The 14,138-nt window shown below is 37.1% G+C and overlaps 1 pseudogene; it reads left to right on the top strand.

Annotated features, from left to right (window-relative positions):
• Positions 1-11,788: 11,788 nt before the first annotated feature.
• LOC119626185 (ADP-ribosylation factor 1-like) lies at positions 11,789-12,337 on the top strand (annotated as a pseudogene).
• The last annotated feature ends 1,801 nt before the right edge of the window (positions 12,338-14,138 follow it).

The raw sequence follows: 14,138 nt of genomic DNA, 5'->3' as shown, positions 1-14,138 counted from the left end.
AAAATAGTATAGTATTTGCTTATAGCGCATGCACATACTCCCATAAAATTTAAGTCATCAGTGGATTACTTATAATACCTAATACAATGTAAATGCTATATAAATAGTTATTATACTACTAGGTAATAATGACAAGAAAAAATTCTGTGCATGTTCAATACAGATGCTTTTATAAAAAATATTTTTGATCTGCAATCCGTAGATTTGGAACTCCTGGATACAGACGGCAGACTCTTTCTGCTCATAGTAATAACCACATCAACCCATTTGTCCCAATTATTTTCTCTTTTGGGAAGATGTGAAAAGAGTAAATCAAACCAGTATTAGAATCTATATTATTGGCTATAAGCTTTAAAACTAAAATTCTGTAGCTTATACAGGACAGGGACAGCTGTCCAGCTTTTTCTCTTTAGGGTGGGCATGATAGCCTTTGCCCCTTAATGTCAATATTCCTCAAAAAGAGAAAGGGAAGGATCCTGAGCGTTTACCTTTTGAAATGTAAATAAATGTCTTTAGAAGGAAGATAAAACAAGCATCTTTGTGTTTGTAACCAGGGGTTTTATCTCCATGGACCAGAACTCAATCCCTTGAAATGAATATACATACCTCTGTGAAGGTAAGTCTCTTAAATTCTCATTATTGATTCAATTATTATTTAACTGACAGGGCTTGTTTTTTAGCTCAGGTTTTGTTTTCTTTGCTTCAGAAAGCCCTAACCATACAAATCCCTAAAATTCAAAAACATTTTAAAATTTCTCTATAGCTCCATAAATACTATCTAGATTTTTTAAATATCTAAATAAATATTCACAGATATTTATTTAGACTTTTTAAAGATCATAGTTATTAGAAAAATTGCCTACACACTTAACACAGTTGCAATCCAAATGCCAGAAGAAAATTCACAGAGGGAATTAGAAAGTTTATTTTAAAGGTATACAGAACCACAAAGATCTAGGATATTCAAGAAAATTTTGAAAATGACAAATGTGTAGGACATGTAGTACAGATTTTTTTTTTTTTTTTTTTTTTGAGGCAGAGTCTTCACTCTGTCGCCCAGGCTGGAGTGCAGTGGCACCATCTCGGCTCACTGCAAGCTCCGCTCCCGGGTTCGTGCCATTCTCCTGCCTCAGCCTCCCGAGTAGCTGGGACTACAGGCGCCCGCCACCGTGCCCGGCTAATTTTTTGTATTTTAGTAGAGACGGGGTTTCACCGTGTTAGCCAGGATGGTCTCGATCTCCTGACCTCGTGATCCGCCCGCCTCGGCCTCCCAAAGTGCAGGGATTACAGGCGTGAGCCACCGGCGCCCGGCCGTAGTACAGATTTTAAGACTTACTATAAAGTTGAAGAATTAAGCAGTATAGTTTTAGTCCAAAGGACAGACAGAGTTCAATGGAACAGAAAATTACATGGATAAAGGCATATATGTGTGACAAATTTATTTAAGACTAATTCATTTCATTTCAATTTTGAAAGCAAATAAATTGTCTTTCCAATAATATTGCTGGACCAACTGGATAACCATATAGAGGAAGGAAGGAATTAACCCTGCTCATAGCATACTTAAAATATAATTTAAAATGGATTGTTAAGAAAGGAAAAATAATTTTCTTTCTACCCTTTGTAGCAGTTTTTGGTCAGACAGACTCCTTTAACAAAAGACAGATTAACAAGAGAAAAACAAGCAGAAGTTTAATAATATGTAAAACTCATGTATATGTTGGAGATACCTAGACAAATGAATACAGTTGTCCTCCTTTATCTGTGGTTTCACTTTCTGAAGTTTCAATTAGCCATAGTCTACCATGGTCTGAAAATATTAAATGGAAATTTCCAGAAATGAACAATTCATAAGTTTCAAGTTGCACACCTTTCTAAGTAGTGTGGTGAAATTGCCAGATATCCTCCTCCGGCATGCCTGGGAAGTGAGTCATCCTTTTGTCTTCCAAATCCAAATGGCCTTCACTACCCCCACATTAGTCTCTTAGTAGCACCATCTTGGTTATCAGATCAGCTGTCATGATTCACAGTGCTTGTGCTCAAGTGACCCTTATTTCACTCAATAATAATCCCAAAGTGCAAGAGTAGTGATGCTGGCAATTCAGATATGCCACAGGAAAGCCAAAAAGTGCCTTGTGTAAGTGAAAAGGTGAAAGTTACTGACTTAAGGAAAGAGAAAAAAAATGTTTGCTGAAGTTGCTACGATCTACAGTAATAATGAAACTTCTGTCTGTAAACTTGTGAACAGTATCTTGTTATAATTGTTCTGTTTCATTAGTCATTGTTGCTAATATTTTATGTGCCTCATTCATAAGTTAAACTTTATCATGGATATGTATGTATAGGAAAAAACAGTGTATATGGTCTTTGGTATTATCCATGGTTTCAGACATCCACTGAGGGTCTTGGAATGTATCTCCCATGGATAGGGGGACCACTGTAAATCTTAAAGAAGTGGCTTTGAATTAAGACTTAAATACCATCCTCACTGAAATAAAGCAAGAAGCATGGGGGAAAGGCTGGTTATGGAAAGGTATTCAGTAAAAGCTTGGTAAACAAGGGTAAGGTTTCTTATACAGATTTAAGTGAGTACTCTCTTTATTGATAAGTCTCAAGTGATTTAGTCATTTTTGTCTTCCTCATATAGAGAGGAGACACTCTTACAAAGGAATCTTCATTTCCTTTATAGATGTAAATTTCCCTTACAAAAGGATAACATCTACTGTGTTTTCAGAGTTTGTAGTTTGACTATGGTTTCTGAAAATTCTCAGCTCAAAAAAATTTTTATGCCAAAAAGGCATATTTTATGGTGGCATATTCTGATCCCCTATAGGATCATGAACCTAAATTTAAAAAAGATAAAACAAAGTTTTTGGACTATATCATGGGAGAATACCTGTATAACATTGGGGTAAGCAAATATTCCTTGAAGCACAAGAAAACAGGATATTAATTTATCAATATCATTAAATAGCCAATATTATTAGTCATCAAGGAAATGCAAATTAAAACCACAACATAATATTTCACACTCAATAGAATGGCTAAAATATAAAAAGACTATACCAAATGTTGGTGAGATGTGGAGTACTGGACTCATACACTGCTGATGAGAAGCAAGCTGTTACAACCATTTAAGAAAACTGGCAATGTCTTATAAAACTAAAACTCTATCTATCCTATGATCTAACAGTTCTAGCCACAGATATTTACTCATGAAAAACAATAGCATAAATCCATGAAAATTCATGCACAGGAATGTTTGATGTAATTTTATTTATAATAGACGAACCCCGGAAGTAATGCAAATGTCTATCAGTGAGTGAATATATTGTGAATAATTTATACAATAAAATATTACATAATGATATATAATGAATAAACTATTGTTATACAGATATCATATCGAACAAAAGATGCCAGACACAAAAGAGTACATGCAGTGTGATTCCATTTGCATGCAGTTCAAAAAAACAAATAAAATGAATGGTGATGTATGTCAGAAAAATGCTTATCAGGGTGAGGATATTATCTAGGAAGGGATATGAGGAAAAAATATGGAATTTTCTATGTCATGATCTAGTTGGTAGTTTCACAAGTGTATACATGTATTCATAAAATCAATTAACCCGTCATTTAACATTATTTTATGCACCTGTAAATGAAAATAAAATTCTAACCCCCTCAACCAACTGAATGGACCCCTCTTCTCAGCCAAGGGCATTCTAAAGTAAACTTGAAACACTATTCAGGCCCTGATGGGAAAGGAGATGTCAGGTATGCCTCATTTTACATTCTTCCTTTGGAATTCAGGCATGGCTGATCAGCATTAACATTAAAACACAGACCTTAAGACTAACAAATTAGATTCTTTGTAGCAAGAAGATATCAACAAGACAGATAGCAAGCCCAGAAAGAAATTAAAATATTTTATCCCAAAATATATTTATTTGACATATTTCGAAATGGCCCCACAAAGTTGTCTCTTGTGGGGAAAATCTATGTTCTACAGAGAATCCCCTTCCTTTTCCAGGTCTTTATCCTGAGCGAGGAGAGAATTAACTGTTTGGCATCTTTTTATGTCTGATAAGAAACATTTACAATCTTCTCTCTGAAGCCTGCTACCTGGAGGCTTCACCTGCATAATAAGGACCTTGGTCTCCACAACCCCTTGTCTTAACCCAGACACACTCCCTTCCACTGATTACAGGTCATTAGATAAATTCTTTCAACCAACTGCCAATCAAAAAGTCTTTGAACCTACCTATGACCCGGAAGTCCTTGCTTCGAGGTTTCCCTGCCTTTCTGGACCAAACCAATGTTCATCTTACATGTATTGATTAATGTCTTATGTCTCCCTAAAATGTACAAAACCAAACTGTAGCCCAACCACCTTGGGCACATGTTCTCAGGACATGGGTCTGTGTCATGGGCCATTAGTCACTCACAATTGCGTCAGAATAAATCTCTTCAAATATTTTAGAGAGCTTGACTCTTTTTGTTGACAACCTTACTGAATATAAGAAACAAGTCTAATGTAAAAAAATGAGGGGTATTTTTATCAGCTGAGAAGTGTGTTAGCTTTTTTCCCCAAGTATGTTTTGTGTGAGACATGAAAGGATTCTCAGAAGAAGTAAATTTGATTATCATTATTTACAGTATTCATGTTCTATAAAGCCACTGTGAATACCACATTAGCAAATATTGAACAATTTTTCCTAGGGGAAACACAAGTTTAGGTTCCTGCTAGCATCTGGTCACAACATTTTTGACAATTGATTAATACCCAACTTTCATCCGAAAGACCATCAGAATGACTAGATAATAGAAAGGAGAGCATTATTGGAAGTATCAGTTTGCAAACCAGGAAGAGACCATCACTGGTGTGTGTAGAAAGTGCTCTCTCTACAATGAGGGGGAGAAAGGCTAGGTTTATGCCTCACAGGGCCTGTTTCACACAGTGGAGTCATATATAGTAAGCAGATTTTAGGGTAAAGCTATATGTATTTATGAAGTGAGTCAAGTGCATGTGCAATGGGTAAACACATGTGTAACATACATCCCATGTTCATTTGGGGGCAGGATTTTAGCATTAAAATGAGAGGGAAGTTGGCTCTTTACATCAAAAGATGAACTATAGGATACAAAGACAGTTTGTGCACAACTGCTACAAGCTGGCTAAAACTGACTTGAGATCTGCAATTGCTTATTATAAAAGAATGTTTGTAAGGTTGGTCCTCTGTCCAACCAGAGTTATAGTGGTCTGGGTTGCAAAGCAGAGTTAGAAGGGGTCCAACAGCTCCTACTGTAGGGAATTTAGAGCCATAGGAATTTAGAAATTTGCCATTCCAGCTGATCCCTGAATCCTTGACCCATAAGTAACTTTGTTTTCATAACCTTAACTTTAGGTTTTATCTTAGTTGATAAGGGCGTACCTATTGTGGTCTCTCAGATCACATAATCTTGTTTCGTGTGTTCTTATATGTTGTTGATACATCAACATTAAACTCACAGCTAATAACAGTATGACTCATGCCTGAACAAAGCTTATCTGATGGTACATTTTCTCCATGAGGCACACCATAGCCTTCTTGTGCTTAGGAATAGTAGACAGCACTTCAACACTATGCCATTTAGGGGCGATTCTGAACAGCAGAATCACCAATAAACATCATAAAAAAGCAAAAACTGTGGCACTAAATGAAAAGGACTGTGTGAGAGCCCCAACAAGAAAGCAAAGCCTCACCTTGTTTGATTTCAGCTCTTACCATGAATGTCAGACGACTCAAATTTTTCACCATTCCATGCATGTCTGTGAGTAACCATGAAAATGCCACAAGTATTGATTTTAGTGTTAAAAGTAAATTTTATTGAATAGACAAATTTGCAAATACAAAATCCATGAATAGTTAGGGTTGAGTATAACTAGCAGGCTATTGGACACAAATATTCATCAATTCTCAAGTTCAAGAATAATGTCCCTTACAGTTTTCAAGAGCTTTAAATCAACAATAAATGCCTCAATAGAGAGATGACATATATGAGTTCTACACATAATCATTGGACAAACCAATATGATCCCATCCAACCAAAAATGGGCTAAACATTTTGTTAAGGATTAAGGATATGTGACTATATTTATGAAGAATATTTATCTGTAGTTTGCCTGTAATGTTTTTGTGTGGTTTTGGTACAAGGACAATGCTGGCCTCATAAAATGAGTTGATGAGAGCTCCCTCCTCTATTTTCTGAAAGAGATTTCTAGGATTAGAGCTATTGTTCCACTAAATATTTGTTATATTTGTCATTGAAGCCCTCTGAGTTTTCTTTGTGGGAAGGGTCTTATCACAAATTCAATTTATTTAAAATGTACAAGGATAATCAGATTGTCTATTTCTTCTCAAGTCAGACTTGATGTTTTGTGTATTTCAATGCACTTATCCATTTAAGTTGATGAACATACTGGCATAAAGTTGTTTGTATTATTCCCTTGTTATTCTTCAAATATCTGTAATATATTTAGGTAATGTCTCCTCTTTCATTCCTAATATTGGTAATTTTTTCTGTTTTTTTCAGATCGGTATGAATAGAATTCTATCAGTTGTATTGTTCCTTTCAAAAAGACCCTTTGCTTTTACTTTCTCTATTATTTGTCTGTGTTGTATTTCATGGATTTCTGCTGTGAGCTTTACTACTGCTTTATTTTATTGTATTTTTTGAGGCAGAGTCTTCCTCTGTCACCCAGGCTGGAGTGCAGTGGTGCAATCTCAGCTCACTACAACCTCTGTCTCCCTGGTTCAAGCAACTTACCTGCCTCAGCCTGCTGAGTAGCTAGGATTACAGGCGCCCGCAACCACACCTGGCTAATTTTCATATTTTTAGTAGAGATGAGGTTTCACCATGTTAGCCATACTGGTCTCTAACTCCTGACCTCAAGTGACCTGCCTGCCTCAGCCTCCCAAAGTGCTGGGATTACAGGTGTAAGCCACTGCGTCTGGCCTACTATTGCCTTTTGTCTACATATTATGACTAATTTACTTATCTTTTTCTGGTTTCATAAAGTAAGAAATATAAGTTTCTTGACATTAAACCTATCATTATTTGTAATATAAGCACATAAAACTAAAAATATCCCTCTAAATGCTACTTTAACCATACCTCCCAATTTTTAATATATTTAAATTTTTCATTTAGTTGAAAATATTACCCTACGATTTCATTTTTGACTCATGAATCATTTCAAAGAGTGTTGATGTCTACATATTTAGGAATTATCCATATATCTTTATGTTGTTGATTTTCAATTTAATTCTATTATGATCAGAAGACATGCTGTGCGTGATTTCTTTCTTTAGAAATCCACTGAAACTTCAAGTTTTATGGCCCAGCATATGGTGAATTTTCTATGTGTATATGAAGAGTATATATTCTGCCATTGTTTGGGAGAATGCTAGTAAGTTCGACAGTATTATTTGTCTTGTATATCCTCTTTGATTGTCTATTTACTTGTTCAATCAATTAATGAGAGAAGAGTATTAAATCTTCCAACAAAATTGTAGATTTCTGTATTCTGCCTTTCAATGTTGTCATTTCTTTACTTCTTATGTTTTGAAACTTTGATATTGGCTGCATATACATTTAATATTCTTATGTCTTCTTGGTGAATTTGCTCACTTACCATTATTACATGGTATATGCTATATGAAATTTGCTTTAATTATAAACACCCAAGTAATTTAAAAGCCAAAGGTTGGCATAAGATATGACATGCAAAGAACAAACATCAGAAATCTAGAGTAGTGATGGCAATATCAGGGAAAATAGACCTCATAACAGAGAATATTATCAGAAATATTAAAATGTTGAAATTTATTTTAGCTCTTTAAAGATGTCATTCCGTTATCTTCTTGCCTCCATTTTTTTTTTTCTGAGAAGCTAACCATTTCCTATCACTGTAATGTGTGTGCAATGCATCTCTTTTTCTTTGACTGCCTTTAAACTTTCTAACTCTTGATGTGTCCAGCTATAGCATTCTCTGCATTAATTCTGTTTAATGCTTAGTAAGCTTTTTGCATCTGTGAGTTGATGTTTTTAATCTAATTTGGAAAACATTCTGTTAGTTATTCTTTGAAACTTATTTGGTTCTATTTTCTGTCTTTTTTCTTTCTGGGACTTAAATTATATGTGTTTATTATGTAATATAGTACCATGGGTCACGGAGGATCTTTAATTTTCTGTCTTTTTTTTCTTTTTTGTTTCACTTTGAAAAATTCTAGTGATCTATCTTTATGGGAATGGATTTTTTTCTTCGAATTTTTTTAAAAGGTTCATTTTATTCAATTATGTTTTTATTTCAGATACTATATTTTTAATTTCCACTTGACTCTTTTTGAATTTTATGTATTTCCAAAGATATCCCATATCCTCATCTATTATATCCACCTTTTCTGCAAATTTGTTAAAACAAATGTAACATTCCTACTTTAAAATCTTCTGTTAGTTTCAATATCTGGGTCCTCTGTAAGTCTGTTTCTGTTTACTATTATTTTTTCTTCTATGTGTCCAAAGACTAGTAATTTTTAAATTCTAAAGTATACATTATAGACCATGCTATACATATTCTAGATTTTATCTTCCTCTGGAAAGTTCTGGGGTCTATTCTCGTGTGCAGTTATATTACGACTGATCATCTTAATCCTGTTGAAATTTGATTTTAGACTTCGTTAGGGAGGGTCTGTTTCCATTTTTCCCTTAGTGCTAAGGTATAAACCTTAGTTTTAGAATGTGATCCTTATTCCTAAGGCTGACTGTTTGGGGTTTCAGTGGAAAAATCAAGGTGTTTTCTGATTCCTTCTTACGTGATAGAACAGCAATTCCAAACTCTGTCTCTCCAGCACTGGGAAATTTGCAAAATCTCTAACCAGCTCTTTCAGGCTGCCATTTCTTTATTTCTATTGGAAGTATCACTCCAGAAGTGTTGTTATGACCATAAGAAGTTCAGGTTTCATTCAAGGATTTGAAACTGTATGCAAATTTGGATGTCCCCTGTTCTTCTCTGAGCTATCCCATTCAATTTCCAGCTTTTCTGTCATCCCCAAATCCTGACCTTTAACTCATCAGCTCAATAAAACTGCAACTTTCTGCTTAAGCTCCATTGCCCATGTGCAAGACAGACTAGGAGTTATAGTCAGCAGAATAATAAAGCAAATGTGGTTTTCACTTAGTATGCCTCCCTTCTTTCAATGGTCACTTACCAATGCATTCAAAAATTGCTTTTTACATTTAGTCTGAAGTTTATACTTGTTGTAATCAGGAAGACTAGTCTACTATAGCCACATTACCATTACTAGAGGCCAAAACTTCTAGTACTTTATTTCTATTATGTTTTACAAAAGTATTGGTCTATGATTGGGTAGAAATTTTAAAAATCCTGGTTATTACAACAAATAGTTTGAGAAATGTTGATTTTCTATTCCCCATAGGCAATTATTTCCAGATCCAACTAGTTCCTACTGTCAGATATCATTGCATCTGCATATCAGATACTGTGAGGACAAAGAACATGGACTTCTCTCCAGTTTACAAAAATAGGTTACATGACTGTTTTAGTGTCTGCTTGTTAATAAATGTTTTTAAGTTTGTTGGGATTTTGTCTGAGACTTACTTTCATTGTGATGCATTTTCTAGTAGCAAGGTTGTAGAAGAGAAGAAATATATCATCTGTTTATCTAGATCAGGGTCTCATACAGAACACATGTTAATAAATATTTGAAAATGAATCAATATTTTTCTAAAAGGTACACTTCACTTCTCTGCCTTAACTAAAACCTAGTTCTCTCTAACTTCATTCACTGTTCTACCATGTAGAGACTTTTTTTTCTCCTCTCACACCTCATTTAACTCACGGTAGGAAGGAGTCATCCTTGAGCTTTGTCACCACTGTGAACGCAGGCAGTTCCTTTGAAGCTACAATGTTTACCTTCTCATTGTCTTCCAAGACTTACCACCTGTACCTCTTTCCTCATTTCTGCTGCTTGATCTGCACACAATGCTAAGTCTGTGAAGACCAAGAAATTAGTCACAGGCATTCTCTAAACTTTAATAAAAGAAATTCAACGGGATAACGTATCAGCTTCGTTGTTTTTGCTTTTCTCCCCCAATTCAAGAAGCTTGAACCCACTCAACATGACTAAATTTTTGTTTCATCCCTCCAAAGAGGAAAAATTCTACCAGTAAGTCTGTCCTGAATGTCAAGAAGATGTCAAAAGTCCAGATTTTATTTCTTCCTTTTCATCGTCCCTAAATTACTAACATGAAGGTATTGTTTTACTGCTCATTTTCTTCTATCTTATCATCAAGTGTATGGTGAAAGTTGTGGAGGTAGAGACCCACAAGCAACTCGACTTCGTGAGACTCAGTTGTTTCTAAACATTTGGACACACATATCTGAAAGAAGTGCCATTCCATATGCCTAATTTTTTTATTTTTTATTTTTTGAGACAAGATCTCTCTGTGTCACCCAGGCTGGAAAGCAGTGGCACCATCACAGCTCAGTGCAGCCTTGACCTTCTGGACTCAAGCACTCCTCCCACCTCAGCCTCCCAAGTAGCCAGAACTACAGGCATGTCCCACCATGCAAACACATGCCTAATTTTTAAAAATTGATGATGTTGAAAAAATCTAAGTATCAAAGAAAAAGTTCTTCATCTGCCCACCTCTATATTTCCATCCATTTCCTTTTTCTATCTTTCTCCCCCATTAAAATTGATTAACTTTTCTAAGACTTCATGGGCAACCTCCATTCATGCTCAAATTTACATACACCCTTGCCTTTCCTTCTTCAGTTACAGGCCCTTTTCTCTAAGATATATCTTCATTCTCTTCCTCATTACTCATTCTACTTAGATTTTTCAGGGACAAACACCATATTAGCTGAAATATGAAGAATTAGTTGGTCTTTTGTGAATGAGGAAGGCAATGAAAGGGTATTAGAAGAAAAAGAACAGCATATTTATAGAAAGAACATAAAAGATATTATTTATATTTGGGGAAATAAATTATAATCTATTGTGCTAAGAATATGGAATGGGTAGGTTATCCAATGTGTTGGCACACAAATTTATTGTACTTTTGTTCATAATACATTTTTATAATTCTTTTTTATTCTGTAAAATCAGTAGTAATATTCCCTCTTGCATTTCTAATTTTAGTCTTCTAATTTTTTTTCATAGTCTAGCTAAAGGTTTCTTAATTTTTGTTTATATTTTTAAAGAACCGGTTCTTGTTTTATTAATTTTGTTTCTTATTTTCTATTTCATCTATTTCTACTCTAATCTTTATTATTTTCTTCTTTCTGCTAGCTTTGGATTTAATTTGAACATTTTTTGCTAGTTTCTTAAGGTGTAAAGCTAGATTGTTGATTTGAGATTTTTTTAGTGTAAAACATTTATAACTATATATTTCTCTCAGCACTGCTTTCACTGCGTTCTATAAATTATGCTGTGCTATGTTTTCACTTTCACTTGTCACAAAATATTTTCTAATTTCCCTGGCTATTAATTTTTTGATGCATTGGTTATTTTAGAGTGTGTTTTATAATTTCCATATATTCATGAATTTTCCAGTTTTCTCTCTGCTATTGATCTCTTGTTTCACTCCATTGTGATAGAAAAAGGTACTTTGCATGATTTTCATGTTTAAAATGTATTAGGGAGCAAAACCAACACATAGCTCAGAGCAGCAGTCACTGAGGTGTCCCTGGCCAGTATCCTTCCAGCTGTCCACAAGCATGGGGAGTATCTTCGTCAACCTCTTTGAAAGCCTTTTTGGCAAAAATCAAATGCACATCCTCATCATGGGCCTCGGTGCTGCAGGGAAAACAATGATCCTGTACAAGTTGAAGCTGAGTGACATGACCACCATCCCTACCACAAGCTTCAATGTGGAAACCATGGAGTACAGGAACATCAGCTTAACCATGTGGAACATGGGCCTCTGTGAAGAAAACATCTGGCCTCTGTGGCACCACTACTTTCAGAATATACAAGGACTGATCTTCGTAGTCCTTCGTAGGACAGCAATGATAGCACGGAAAGAAGGACTGGGAGGAGCTCTTTAGGATGCTGGCTGAGGATGACCTCTGGGTGCAGTCCTCCTGGTGTTCGCCAACAAGCAGGGCCTCCCCAATGCCAGGAATGCAGCCAAGATCACAGATGAGCTGGGGTTGCACTACCTGTGCCACAGGAACTGGTGCATTTAGGCCACCCATACCATTAGTGGAGACAGGCTCTGTGAAGGACTGGACTGGCTGTCCAATCAACTCTGGAACCAGAAGTGAATGCAACACCCTGTCCCTCTCATTGCTCCTGTTCCCCTTCACTTTATCCTTGTGTGGCAAATGTGAAGCTCTGTGGTGTGAGTGCCAGAACCTGCTTCCGTGGTTTGGTCACCATGTGCATCATACTGTGCTGTAAATGTGGCATACATAGCCTTGGCCAGACTTTTTATTTAATATAAAGTTTTTGTTTCCAGTGAGGCAGTTTCTGCTACTCCTATGCAATATTACTCAGGTTTTTCATTTGTTTGTTTGTTTGTTTTTTTTGTAGTTGTTTTTTTTTTTTTCTGCTGTAACAAGAAAAATCAACTCATTCTTCAGTGCTAAGAGGGTTCATAGGCTCATGGGTACCTGGCCTCTGAGAGTCACTGATTTGGGAAAGCTGGGATGCCTCTAACTTCAGAGCTGCATTGATACCCATTTTGGTGGTTGGTTTTTAACCCAAACTCAGTGCATTTTTAAAAAATAGTTAAAAATTTATATCAACACTTCAACACAGAGAAGAGAGACCTTGCTTAGCATGGGTTTGCAGTTATGGCCTGGATGCTAGTTACCAGCTTGGCTATTCCCTTCGGGAACACAAGGTGGTAGCACAGCAAGACTGCCATCAGTTCTGCATGGTCACGATGGAGATGTCTGTGACGCACTTGCCCTTAGATTACCCTGCATCTCATAGCCTTGTGCTTGTCCCTATGCTCCCATGGTTCATAAGGGCTAGTCTTGGAAGCCATGGTTGTCTCATTCTCCCCCAGGCCACCTCCCTACCTACCTGCCTGCCTGCAGCCTGCTCAAGGACATAGGGCCCTACTGTCCCTTGGTCAGCATGTGGCCAGAGCAGGCCCATGGTCTCCAACTCTTGTGCTCATTGAGACACATTGGTGGGATATCTGGGACCTCATCCGTGGTAATGAGAGCAAGGCAAGTGGACTGTGCACCTCCATCCACAGCCCTCAGTAGCACCCTATCTCCATATGCGTCTTACTTGTCTCTCACTCAGACTGCAAGCATCCAAGATTCTATAAAAAAAGATGGCCTTGGCCGGGTGCGGTGGCTCAAGCCTGTAATCCCAGCACTTTGGGAGGCCGAGACGGGTGGATCACGAGGTCAGGAGATCGAGACCATCCTGGCTAACACGGTGAAACCCCGTCTCTACTAAAAAATACAAAAAAACTAGCCGGGCGAGGTGGCAGGCGCCTGTAGTCCCAGCTACTTGGGAGGCTGAGGCAGGAGAATGGCGTGAACCCGGGAGGCAGAGCTTGCAGTGAGCTGAGATCCGGCCACTGCACTCCAGCCTGGGGCGACAGAGAGACTCCGTCTCAAAAAAAAAAAAAAGATGGCCTTGGGCCGGGTGCGGTAGCTCACGCCTGTAATCCCAACATTTTAGGAGGCTGAGGGGGGCGGATCACAAGGTCGGAAGTTCAATACCAGCCTGGCCAAGATGGTGAAACCCCGTCTCTACTAAAAAATACAAAAAAAATAGCTGGGCGTGGTGTCGGGCGCCTATAATCCCAACTACTCTGGGGCTGAGGCAGAGAATTGCTTGAACCCAGGAGGCAGAGGTTGCAGTGAGCTGAGATCATGCCACTGCACTCCAACCTGGGCAACAGAACAAGACTCCATCTCAAAAAAAAAAAAAAAAAAAAAAAAAAAAAGAAGGATAGCCTTGATCGAGTGCAGTGGCTCACACCTGTAATCCAGGAGGCGGAGTTTGCAGTGAGCCGAGATCGTGCCACTGTGCTCCAGCCTGGGTGACAGAGTGAGTGACTGAGACTCTGTCTCAAAAAAAAAAAGAAAAAATAGATGA

The sequence above is a fragment of the Chlorocebus sabaeus genome, chromosome 21 (genome assembly GCF_047675955.1).
Source record: "Chlorocebus sabaeus isolate Y175 chromosome 21, mChlSab1.0.hap1, whole genome shotgun sequence".
NCBI lineage: Eukaryota > Metazoa > Chordata > Mammalia > Primates > Cercopithecidae > Chlorocebus > Chlorocebus sabaeus.
Note: the sequence above shows the minus strand (reverse complement) of the source record. Positions and strands in the feature narration are given on the sequence as shown.